Source organism: Tamandua tetradactyla, chromosome 1 (genome assembly GCF_023851605.1).
Source record: "Tamandua tetradactyla isolate mTamTet1 chromosome 1, mTamTet1.pri, whole genome shotgun sequence".
In the NCBI taxonomy this organism is placed as follows: Eukaryota; Metazoa; Chordata; class Mammalia; order Pilosa; family Myrmecophagidae; genus Tamandua; species Tamandua tetradactyla.
The window spans coordinates 187,246,686-187,260,519 of record NC_135327.1 but is presented as its reverse complement, the minus strand read 5'-3'; the positions used below and the strand labels follow the sequence as shown (position 1 = coordinate 187,260,519).

General features: G+C 35.6%; 1 non-coding gene across 1 annotated transcript; it reads left to right on the top strand.

The window, feature by feature from the left end:
- Nucleotides 1–12,653: 12,653 nt before the first annotated feature.
- LOC143653657 (small nucleolar RNA SNORA62/SNORA6 family) lies at nt 12,654–12,807 on the top strand. Its single transcript, XR_013161454.1, has one exon. It is a non-coding gene; the product is annotated as a small nucleolar RNA SNORA62/SNORA6 family (small nucleolar RNA).
- Nucleotides 12,808–13,834: the final 1,027 nt, after the last annotated feature.

Below are 13,834 nucleotides of genomic sequence, written 5' to 3'. Positions count from 1 at the left end.
CAATAATATCCATTACCCCAACTTTTTCATTATCTCAGACAGAAACTCTTTGCCTATTACATGTTTTGTGGACTAAATAAATTCATACAAGACTGATCAAAGATTTCCAACTTCTGTCCCTACTAAATATCCTATAGCAACCTACAATATTTACTGATTTTCAAAGAAATGTTTTCATTACTCTAGAAAGAAGTTTCAAATACGACTTTAATCTTTCCTCCATTTTTTTTCTACCTCAAACAGGCCCTAAAGTTTGGTCACTTTGGTGATCAGATTGAATGACAGGAAATATCCCATTAGTCTCCTTTCTTCCACCCTTTAACATATCAGATTCAGTACTTATGAGAATGTTTTCCTCAATTTTTATGTGAAAAATGATGATGGAAAATTTCAGGGGAAATAATCAGCTTTTTATTAAATTTCTTAGATGTTGACATTTCATGGACTCTGTCTCCCCTTCTTTCCACACCTTTTCTTTCCTTACTTGACCTTTAACCAACATTAATTTTGTAGAAACTCTTCTTTTCTCTGAATTATCATCTTATCTGGTCCTATGTGTCATTAAATTCTTCATCAAGGACATTCCCTTAAGTCAGTGTGATCCCTAAATCTCTTTACATCATTAGCCAAAATAGATCAAGTCCTTTCCCATCTTTCCTCAAGATGGCAGACTAAGCACAGACTCCAACTTCTTCAATCCTTGCCCTGAATTATGAGCAAAGACAAAGACCTTTTCTAGAACTCTAAAACCATGTTAGAAAACTAGAAAGCAGGCTTTCCCTAAAAATCTGGGAAGATGGTATCACATGGTAAAGGAAACTAAGAACCTGCACAGGACAAAGTGCTGGAAAGCGCAGGAGTGACTGGGGATTTCCCCCAATCCAGAGAAAGCAAATCAGGGGAACAGAAATATCTAAGGAATTCAAGAATGATGCAGTTCAGTAACATATGTATATTTGTATATTCATATATTATGTGAGAAAAACTTTTTGACCATGCAGAAAAATAAATTGAATAGTTTATGACTCATTCATCATTACACGTTTTCAGGAAACTAAAGTAGAGAGAAACTTTCTATAACGAATAGTGCATCTACCGTAAACCTTCAGCAAGCATTATACTCACTAGTAAAATGTTAGAAGTATTCATTCACATAAAATTCAAGAAAAAAATAAAAATGCTCGCTTTCAGTGCTACTTTCAGCATATACATGGGAGTTATCAATGCATTGAGACAAGAAAAACAGGCAAACTGGAAAGGAAAAGAAGAAATGGCCATTATATCTAAAAAATAGGATCCTCTGTATTTTGGGAGTGGAACTAATAGACTTAGTTGATAGTCTGAATGTGATGGGGAGAGGTAAAGGGAAGTCAGGGTTAATAGCTAGGCTAGGTCATCAGTGTTTTGGCTACCTTTAACTGAGACAGTGGGCAATGAGAGTATAGGGATAAGAGAAAATATCAAACAGTCAGTTTGAGTCTAGATTTTAGAGATTTGGAGTGGGAATTAAGAAGAGGTACTAAATAAGCAGTTTGATATAAATTTTAGATAAAAAGTCAGGGCTAAAATATAAATTTGTAATAATCAGAGTATAGACAATCTTCAAAGCTTTAGGTCAAATGGAATTACCTAAGAAGAGAACATTGAGAATGAGGCAGGCAAATGAGATTGGAAGAAAGAAAGCCTGAACTTATTATAGTATCACAGGAGTGTGAGGAAAAAATAATCCCTCTTTCCCACCCCCAAATAAAGGGGATGTCTACAGTCATGTTGAATGCTGATGAGAAAGTCATATAAAATGAGGGTGAAATACCATTGAAATCATTAGGTGAACTTGACAAGCAGGTGGTGGCTGAGTTAGAAACCCAGCTGGGATAGGATGAGGAAAGATTGGGAGGTGAGGAATTTGAGATCACCCATACTGAAAACGTTTTTGATACATTTTTCTTGGTGGATAAATGGAGTGATAATTGGAGGGGTAAAGGGTCAAGGGAAGGGTTAGATTTTTAAGATAAGATACTGGAGAATATTTATGCATCAATATGAATAATCCAATAGAGAGGGAGAAATTGTGGCTTGGTTTCGAAGGAGAAAAAAGTAAAATAAGTTTAGTTTTACATGTAATTATAAGATAGTTTACAAGTAAATAAAAACAGATTAAATAAAACGTGATCCATAGTACAGCCAAACAAGCTGATTTTCTTTCAAGCTGATTAGATACAATATTTGTTATAAGCTTGATGTTTAAGGGACTAATGTCCCTTAAGAATACATATTTTGTTTCTTTTAAAGAGTATAATTGGTTCAGATATTGTTTTTGTAATAATGAAATATCTGATTTTTTTCCTAATAATACTATCTAACGTGAGTAAATATTTGTGTTTCTGGGATGTACCTACATTGACAAAAGTCTTGTTAATTCAGATCTAAAAACCTATGAATAAAAAAGTATAAATTTGATTAGATAGGGGGTGCCTAAATCAAACTCCCTGTTTGAATCTAAATGGGAGGCAAGGTCTTTCTTCATAGCACACTAACTAAAATGCCAAGTATTTATATTCCTTCCCCTTGCCCAGTGTCTCCAGTGTAGTTACTCAAAGTCCACTGGGACTTTGAATCCTAAGCAAAGGACTGAAGGAAGAGTAAAAGTATGGCTTTAGTTCTGTTAGTGGCATCCAGGTCCAGTGGTCACAGCAGCAGCATCCTAACCAGACCCTTCTGTGGCATACATTTGATTTGCTTCTAACATCTAGATCCTTGGTTCCTAGTGTCCTCAGGCCTTGTGTTCCACAAATACCATCAATTATGAGAGTTATCCAAATTGCTTCTGGTAAATTCCTTTCCTGCTGAAGTTCAGCCAGATTTTCTCTTCTGTTGCTGGCCAACCAGGATCCCTGAGTGATTCACTAAATATGCTCACAGCTATGGCATCATAGAAGAGGCTTTCCTTGGGTTCTGCTCCAATCTCCGGAAGCCCAAATAGTACCTACATTTTCTTCTTTGCATAACCGTTATTTATTTACAGGTCCTATTTTGCTCACAGTAACTAAATCTTGGCCACTTCAAGTTGTTTTTAGAATCAAGCAGAGGAAAGAGAGAGAAAGCATGAGTATGATAACACTTATATCCTAAGGAAAGACCTCCAGACCTCTAGAACACAAAATCCATGCTCCTTTCCTCTGTGTGTGCCACCCTTCCTAATGACTAATTAGTGCATTGCATATAGAAGGGTCTCGGTAGATATTTGTTCAAAAAAATGAAGCCAGAAAAAGAACTGATAGGAGTACAGAGTAGTGGAGCAAGAGGTGAGGTTAGTGTCAAGAAATAAAATATTCTCTTCCTTTCGCTGATGCCTTGCACTACTCTCTGGCTATCATTTCCCTTATGTGTAAAATGAAGAGGTAAAACAGCTCAAAGTATTTTTTTCAGCTCAGAAATTCTTTGATTTGGTAATAACTACACTTAGGATTGGGAACTAGGACTGACTCAGAACTCTGCTGTGCAAGTTAAAAAAAAGAATTCTTTCTTTAGAAAGAAAAGGTGGGGATATATCTTATTTATTTATCCCAGCACTCATCAAAATAAATGTAGCTTTCTTAATTAGTAGCATTGCAAATGTTACTACTACTGTGTGTTTTCCTCTGCGCATACAGGTATGAGCTATCATGGGGAGGTACTGAGTTCCTGCCCCATGAGCTGAACTGCAATGTCAATTGTAAATATTGCCTTGGAGACCTGGCCAACGGGTATTCCCACAGCATTTCCTAGGGCTTCTCTCTCCTGCTTCTCCGGGTTAAACTCACTGATGCAAATTGCCCAGCTGGGTTTTAATTAAAGCACTGCTTCCACTTTCCTTTGGGTTTTTTTTTTTTTTTTAATTATATGTACTTCTCCTCTCTGTGTCCTCTGCGATCATCTTTCTCTTTTCCCTTAACCTCCTCCACAGAAGGCCCATGGTGAGGAGAGCTGACAATAATGAGCCTCTAGGAACTGGTTCAAAGCCTTCAGTAAAACTTTCTAAATTAAACCCTTGAGATTTTAAGAGTTGTAGTTAGAATGCATGATTAAAGTAAACGACCATAACCCTACCATCTAAATGGCATAGCCCTGTGCCCACAATATTGCCAAAGCCCTAGCAGAGATGGCTAATTCCTGCCATTGACCATCCCACCTGCAAAAGTGTCAGTGTTCTGCTTGAACATTTTGCAAAGTGTCTCAAATCTCCTGTGATATGAAGTTAGGAGATTTCATTTTTCACTCTTAGAATCAATGATTTGGTGAATATCTATGGGGACAAGTCTTTGCATTGGTGATAATTTCCTCAAAATAGATTACTAGAATTGGAATTACAGAGTAGAAAAGTTAGAAACATATTAAGAATTCAATATATATGCCATATTTCTTTCCTTTTATTTGTTCATAAAAACAAATATTTACTGAGCACCTATTACATACCAGGCGCTCTCCTAGGTGCTTGACTATGGATGTCAACAAGACAAAAGAGGTTTCTCATGGAGCACATGGTTAAGGAAGTTAATAAACAAGTAAAATATATATATATAATTGTGAATGCCAACAAGCAATATGAAAATAAATAAAATGGCCTGATAGAGAGCGGTGGTTTGTTTTTTCCCTCCTTTCATACCCTTATACAATTCATCTGCAAATTTTGTCGGCTTTACCTTCTAAATATATACACAAGCATTTCTCACCACCTTTACTGCTGTATTTCTAATCCAAATTACCACTTGTCTAGACTTTTGCAATAGCTTTCAAGTTGGTTTCCCTATTTCCCCCCTTCCTCTGCACTCCTCACGATATAGTCCCCCCACAGCAGAGTGATTTTTTTTAAGTGAAAGTCATAACATATGACAAGGCTGCAAAAGTACCTCTAATAACTTCTCCTTTCTTTCAGAGTAAAATCCAAGTCATTCCAATGACCAATCAGGGTCTCCATGACCTGGGCTCAGCTACCTCTCTGCCCCACCTCTACCACTCCATTTCAGTCACACTGGCCTCTTTCGGTTCTTCAAACAGACTAAGCATGATCCTTCTCCAGGGTGTTTGCACTTGGTCTTTCCTGTTTTGAACATTCTTTCCCCAGACATCCCTCCTTCCTTTGACTGAGAAATAGTCACTGACTATCCCAAATAAAATAGCATGGCCGCGCCACCTCTTTCTTATTTGTCCTGCTTTATTTTCTGTCATTTCTCTTAACATAACTTGACATATTTATTTGTATATTTTGTTTATTGATTGTTTTTACCCACTAAAATGGAAATTTCTTAAGTAAAACAGCTTTTCTGTTTTATTCACTGCTGTATCCCTTGTGCCTAAATTGATACTTGTCATATAGCAAGGACTCATTATTTGTTGAATGAATGAATAAAGTTCCACATGGAAAGTATGTGTATTAATATATCTAGGGCTGCAAGGCATGTACCCTGTCTTCTTTCTCATTTTTGTGAATGACATGCATCAAAAAAAATAGGTCATCCAAAGTACTGTATATACCATCTGTATCAGAATCATTTAATGTTTTTCAAACTGAAGGGAACAAGCTATTAGTATACCATGAAGACTGTGGACAGGCTTTTCTTAACAAAAGAGAATAGAGCCTGGCTGGAACAAAATAGAATTGAATTAGGGAGGAAATCATTTATCACACATAAAAAAAGGTAAGTGTTGCTCTGTGAAACTTTGCTTTATACGTAGAAAGGATTTTTTGTGTGCGAAATAAGACATGATATAAAAAGTACTTCTTACTATATGTCACATTAAAAAAAGTTTAAAAAATAGTGGCTCAGAGTATCAATTACTATGTCTATCAAGAATCCTCAAGAAATGATAAAAATTACCAGAGAAAACAATGAAAATGAAAATGTTTTTAAAAAATAAATAGCAGACAGAAAATCAAAGAGCCAAAGAGTTAGTCCTTTGAAACAATTAACAACATTAATAAATAATTAGCCAAGATAAAAAGCAAGGAGATACAATCAACAATTTCAGGAATAAAGGAGGGGACATCAGTGAAGATCCTATAGAAATGTATAGCCATAAAGATAACAACTTAGAAGAATAGACATGTTCCTTGACAAACACAAACTAGTAAAACTAACTGAAGAACAAATAAATAAATGAATATTCTAATATATATTAAAATATTAAATTCATGATTAAAAACTTTCCAAGATAGGAATCGCCAGACCCAGATTTCTGTGCTGGCAAGTTCTGTTAAACATTGAAAAGAAAAATTTTACCTTTTACACAAGTTTTTTGCAGAAACCAAAAGAGGAGAGAATGCTATCCAACTTATTTTATGAGGCTAGCGTTACCTCATGCTGCAAATAAAGACTTTATAAGAAAACTATAGAGCACATATCCTCATTAACTTAATAATCCTCAGTAAAACACTAGCAATTGCCATCTAACAGTATGTAAAAATACAAAACATCATGTCTAAGTGAGGCTTATCTCAAGCATGCAAGGATGACTAAACATTCTAATTTAATCAAATTAATTCATCACAGTAAACAAAAGAACAAAGAGTTATATTTTCATCCTTCGTATTGCAGAAATATCATCTGACAACATTCAACACACATTCATAATAAACATTCGCAAGAGGTTAATAATAGAATGGAACTTCCTCAAACTGAAGCAGAGCATCTATATTACAACCTACTGCTATGATTGTCAATAGCTGTGATGGCTAGGTTCTGGTGTCAACTTGGCCAAGTGACAATGCCCAGTTGTCTGGTCAGGCAAGCACTGGCCTGACCATTGCTGCAAGGATTTTTCACAGGTGGCTGATAAACTGGAAGGCCGGTTTATTAAACCATCCATCAGCTGATTGAATCTGTGGCTGATTACATCTGCAATCAGCTAAGGCATGCCTCCCCCATCAACCAGATAATCCAATCAGTTGAATACTTTTAAGGAAAAAGAGAGACATTTTCACTACTTCTTCAGCCAGCGAGCCTCTCCTGTGGAGTTCATCCAGACCCTTCATCAGAGTTGTCATCTTCACAACCTGCCCTGCAGATTTTGGACACCACCATTCCCACAGTTGTGAGAGACACCTTTATATATCTCATATTTACAGACATCTCCTGTTGGTTCTGTTTTCTAGAGAACCCTGCCTAATATAATAGTGAAAGGCTAAATGGTTTACACCTAAAATAAGGAACTAAGAAAGGATGCCCATTCTTCCACTCTTTATTTGATTGACATCATATTGGAAGTCCCAGTCAGTGAATAAGACAAGAAATAGAAATAGAAGCCATACAGAGTATAATAGAAGAAATAAAAATGTCTCTTTTTGCAGATGACCTGACAGAAAATTTAGAAAATCCCAAAGAATCTGAAAGAAATATTAGAACTAATGAGTAAGTTTAGCAAGATCAATGGATAAAAGGTCAATACGGAAAATCAATTGTGTTTCTTTATACTACCAATGGAAATTGAAATTTAAAAAATAACATAATAACACTAAAAAATATGAAAAACTCTGATGTCTATTGAATTAAGTATGATTATGATCTGTACACTGAAAATTCCAAAGCACTGATGAAAGGAATTAATGACATAAATAAATAAGAGATATAACTTGTTCATGATTTGAAATCTCAATTCTCCCTCAATTGTTCTATAGATTCACTGCAATCCTAGTCAAAGTCTCAGAATTTTTGTAGAAACCAACAGCTGATTTTAAAATTTGTATGGTTACAAGACCCAACACATTTTTTAAAAGATAAGTTTGGGGCACATAAGCTACCTCATTTCAAACTTTACTATAAAGCTATGAAAGGATAGATACATAATCAACCTAACAGAGAGTTCAGATGTAGACTCACACATAAATAGTTTATTTATTTATTTATTTTTGACAAAGGTACAAAGGCTATTCAATAGAGAAACGGTAATCTTTTTAACAAATGATGTTAAAAGAATTGGACATCCATGTGCAAAATAAAGATCTTGACCCAAACCTCACACCATATATAAAAATTAACTCGTATAAACCCATATAACCCATACGACCCATATAAACCCATATAACCCATATAAAATTAATCGTAGGCTTAAATGCAAAAATACAAACATTCTAAAAGAAAGGACACACTTTTTGATACCTTGTGTTAAAAATATACTTATTAGATACATAATACAAGAACACAATCCATGAAGATACACTTTATAAATGGGACATCATCTAAATGTAAGAACTTTTTCTATTTGGAAGACACTGCTAACAGCATGAAAGGATAAGCCACAAACTGGGAGAAAAAATTTGCAAAATATATTTCTGATAAAGAATGTGAATCCAGAACATATAAAGAACTCTTAAAACTCAAAAATAACAAAACAAATCATCTGAATTTTAAAAAGAGCAAATTATTTGACCAGTCTTTTCACCAATGAGGATTAACAGATGGCAAATAAACGTAAGAAAAGACTCAATATCATTCTTGGTAAAAATTGTCTTCCTTATACTTTCCTGATTAAAATTTTCTATTATTAATATAATCATATTTTACTTTTATAATCAGAAAAGATAATGTGAGAATTACATGTGCATTTATAATCACGTTTATATTTTCAAAAATCATGGAAAGCAAAAATTTATACAAAAAACATACCAATATTTTTTCTGGATGATTATGTTTTTCTTCTTTCTATATTTTCATATTTTTCAACTTTTACTTAGTGAGCATGTGTTATTTTGATACTAGAAAACAATATGTATGAAATCAATTTCACAAGCATGGAATGGGAAAATACTGTCTTGTTAATAATCAAAGTGGAAAATTTCTAGATCATTAATTGAAAATAAGTTGAAAACGAACAGTGCAAATATCTTTAAATACAAACTTTCTTGTTTGCCTACATTAATAATGGCTTGAGCCTAGGAAATAATTCTCCCCTTTTCAAATCACCTCTCGAATAGTTCATGCTATTCTGGGCATCATTTCAACAGGAGTGGTGACCAAGTCAAATGCACCCAGAGAAGAAGGGCCAAGAGGCAAATAGTCTGGAAAATGCGTTATGTTTGAAACTCTAAATATAACCTAAGTCTAAGAAAAATATGAAAATGTTCTTTAAATACCAGTGAGTCTGTCATTTAATAGAAACTTTGCATTAATTATTGGAGAAATGAAATTCCATCAATTACTAAGAATATCTCTGGTGAATACAATTCAAGAACTGGGGAATAACTACCATATGGCTTGGAGTCCTGTCTGACCTATTATGAGGTAGATTTGATAAGATTTCACTTGTTGCTTGAGTTTCAGAAGTTTTCTCTGACTGGTGGACAACAGGGGGTCTTCAAGAAATAATATTAGCTCAGAACCAGTACCCAAAATTCCCTTAGGCTCTGGGTCATTTTTGAATAGCATATTTAAACTGAATAAATAGTCCTAGATCCCCTAACCTTGGAAGAAAGTCCATTTACCTCATTTGGGGTTATTACAGCAGAATTTATCTTGGAAAAAAACTCAGTCTTTCCTTCATTCAAGGGGTCTGGGTCTGTGATGGACTCAGTTCTGGGAATTAGATAAAGGGATTCTCCACCTTTGTGGCTCAATAGGCCTCTGTTCATCAGGACTTTTGTTCATGTGCTCTTAAAATAGAGTAGGATTTTAATGGCTGGCAGATCTATCTCATTCCTTAGAATCCTATTAAACACATATAGCTGGAAATTTTCACAAGTTCAATCACTCCATTTAGCACTCTGTTCTGCTGCTCATATTACTATGCCGAGTTGACCTATAGTTAAATGAGCTTCTTCAGCTTCTATCACCCTTCCCACCATGTAATCCATAGTCAGAGAGAAATAGAACACGGAAGAATGTAGAGAACTCAGAAATGTCAGAGCCAGGAACTGATTCATTTGGCAATAGGTAGATTCTTAGCCTGATACTAAAAATGTCAGCGAAACTTTGACTCTATAATCCAACAACTTGCCCTCTTTTGTGGTAGTAATCAGGATGAGAGGAATGTATTCCAGGTACTCCACTGCTCCTTCTTTCTCCATTCTTGGCTTCAAAATAACAAACTGAGAATACAGCTACCTCAGTCAACAACACAGAGATACAGAAGTGAGAAGTAAAAGCTTCTTGTTGTATGACATTGAGATTTTGTGGTAGGTTGTTACATAGCAATAGCTGACTGGAATACAAATTGGTGCCAGAAGTGAAGTACTGCCATAACAAAACCTTCAGATATGTGGTATTGGCTTTAGACTGCAAGGAAGTCATAAGCAGAGCTGGAAAAAAAATGGTAGGATGTTTCATACAGTGGCAAAATATTGGGTAAAACTGCTAAGTGAAATGTGTAAGGTAAAATATATACTGAATGAAATTGTATCATTAGGTAAAGAAATTTTGAGGAGGAATGGTGAAAAATGAGCTGATTGCTCCTAGTTGCATTATTAATGCTCTACTATAAGAAACAACTGAACTGAGGAAAGAATTTATCATTTTCCAAGAATTTAGAGGACATTTAAGAGAATTGATGAATTGCAGGGTTGGATAATAAAGGAAATTCTCCCCAAATCCAAGTTTGGCAATTACTACAAAGCCTCAGAAGAAAGATCAAATCAAGGGTAATATTCTCACACTCTTTGCAAAATCTCTGAAGGGATTAAAGTTTCATCTTAGTAAATCTTTGCAGTTGAACAAAATGTTTAGGGTATGGTCCAAAGAATCCTAATAAACCCAAAGTGCACATAATTGACTCTAGAGAGGGAGGCACATGTTTTTTTGGCACATGTTGAAAGGAATCAAATATATATATAACCCACATAGTTTTGAGAAAATTATATTGTATTGGAAAAAGTGCCACTAATTTGGACTAAAAGAGGCTGAGACTGTGTAAGATATAAAAACACTTCCAGGTCCTAAACTTACTATAAATAAGAGGCAGGTAGAGATAGCTTTTCATTTGCCAAAAAGGACGCATTCGCTAATGTCCTCTTCAAAAGTAGTCAAGGGGAATGATGGAAAAGGAAAGACCTTCCAGTGGGCAGAACCAACAACCGTAAAGAACAATAGATTAGTAAATTAATCCTAAGAAACAGAATTGGAACCTATCAAGAAACATTCCTTATCCCAGTCTAAAGGACCTGGAAATATTTACTCAGCAGGATTTCAAACTGCTTTTGAGCAGTAACTTCTATATGCTTCTCAATCTTTTTTAAATGGAAGTATCTATTTCTGTTATTGTATTGTATCCATACTCTTCAAATTAAGTTTGTGGGTAACAGAACGTTTCCACTTATCATGCATAGGTCTCTGACACAAGGAAAGCCACATTCAGACTGAGGAAAGTGCAAAATCCTGGGCCTGATACAATGAATGGTTGAGGCTGGAGGGAGTGGAAATCAGGACCAAAAGTCAGACCAATAGATTGAAATATTTACCCAAATTCTTCACCTCCCTTTGATAGCTTTACACATCCATATCCTCTTCATGGCCTTGTGGTAGGTAGAGTCCCCCGCCCTTGGACTGTGTGCATGGCTAAGTGAATTGCTTTGGCCCATGGAATTTATCAGATTTGACATGATCAGGAGTTTTAAATGAAGCTATGCAGTTCAGCATTTCCTTTAGTATAGTGCCATCATCATGAGAAAAATACAACCTAGAAGATCCTGCCACTGCAGTTTGAGCCCCAGAAAGAGACATAGAGCTGAGCAATCCCAAACAAACTGCAAACATGCAGCATGAAGCAGAGCCACCTCAGTCACAAGTGGATAAATGAGCAGGAAATAAATGCTTACTACCTGCCACTGATACGTTGTGGTTTTTTGTTATGCAGAAGCAGCTGAATAACATGATGCTCTATTCCCCTATGATTACTCAAATGTTCTCAAAAGAGAACACGAGAATGAGGCATGTAATCATGATATAACTCAATATGCTGTAAAAAAGAAGAAATTTTCTTATGCTTTACAGTCTTGAAACTACTAAAGATAAGAAATTGTTTCAAAAACACAGAAAGTACCCGGGTTTCTACAGCATTATAGTTCTTTGGTTTCACACAACTATGGCTAGCTTAAACAAGAGAGGAATTATTGAAACGTTATCAGAATGTAGTAGAATTGCCTGGGAGCCTACAAAATCAGCCTTGAACCTCATAGGAACCAAGGTAGTTACTGGGGTCTAGGAGGCAAGAAAGCAGGAAATGCCTAATTTAAAAAGAAATCAGGTTAAGATGTTATGGATGGCATAGATACACTCCAAATATTTTTAGACTTGTTTTACCTGTTCTGAAGATTCAAATTCCAAAGAGAAAGAATAAAACTGCTCAGCATGGTTAACATGCACATCCCTGAAGAGGAGAAAACAGGACCCCTGGTTACAGTTTCACTAAGCTATATCTTAAGAAAAAATTAATCTTAAAAATGAAATCTGGCTGTTGTCATAGAGAGAAATATAGGTAAAGAAGAAAAAAGAAAAAAATACATCTTCCATATTTGATAAACAATAACGGCCCTGTGGTAGATGGGAAAAAAGGACTTTTCAAAGAATTTCCGTTTGCTATGAGATTTGCTGCTTCTTCTCAACCATCACTAAAATGACAGTTGAAAGGTTACTGTACTAACATGGTAAGTGCCAAATCATGAAAAGGCTGTTTAGAAGCAATAAGATTATGCATATTGTTGAAGATTGGAGGTAAGGCTGCTGGCTGGCTGATGAACTCTCAAGTTTAGGCAGTGTGCTACTTGATGGGAAATTTTTTCCATACAGAGACTAGAGTCTCTGATTCAATGAGTAAAGTTTGATAGTAATTCTTGCTATAAATATTTTTCAAAAAAAGAAAAGAAAAGCCGTAGAACCTCCTGGCCCCCTAGTGGGTTTCTCCCCGACCCACTCATTGGCTTGGTGTAGAGCTGGCTCACTTTCTCAGTGCAGAATTTTGGTCCCTGTTCCAGAAGGAACATCATAACCTTTATGCACATATTGGTAGTATGTATGTCTGGCCAATCTCTCTGAAACCAGCCTGAGGAACTTGCCTTTCTAGACTGTGTCCTACATATAGAAAGCAGCATACAAGTCTTCCCTTCAGAACACTGTGAAATAGCATTCAAGTGGCTGTCTAAGATAATGGATTGCTGGCTTTAGGACATAGAGTGCCATGCCCATTTCATGAGGAAACTATTTCCTAGGAAAGAGTGGAAATTCAGAACAATTAAACAGAGGAGTTCTTAGGGCCACATGTTCATACCTATGATAAGCATTTGCAGAAAGGATCAGGGAGGCCTGTATGGTTTGACCTGGAGCTATTCTCTAAACTTCTTGTATAGGTCAGCTCGGAAGGAGAGAACCGTACAAGTCAATCTGTAAAGACTGGGAAAAGTGTTTTCTCCTTCTCCTTCTCCTTCTCCTTCTCTTTCCTTCTCCTTCTTCTGTTAGCACCTGGCATTCAAGGAACACTGTCGTAACACTAACTGAATACAAACCTAAGGAACACATGCTTCAGAGTTTAAATTCTAGTGGTTAAGATATCAAAATGCTCAGGTTTCAAAAGAAGATTATGAAACATATAAAGAAACAGGAAATGATGACTCAGGCAAAGGAGAAAATTAAAACAATAGAAACTATCAATGAGGAGGATAGGCATGGGAAATTCTTTAAGAATTTTTCTTTAAGAAAAGGATTTAAAAAAAAATAGTCCTAAATATAGATGTACACAAAGAGAATATCAATAGAGAGGTGGAAATTAGGAAAAGGAATCAAAGAGCTGATGCCTACAATAGCAGAAATTTAAAATTCTCTAGAGGAGTTCAATAGCAAATTGGAACTGGCAGAAGAAAGAATCTGTGAACTTG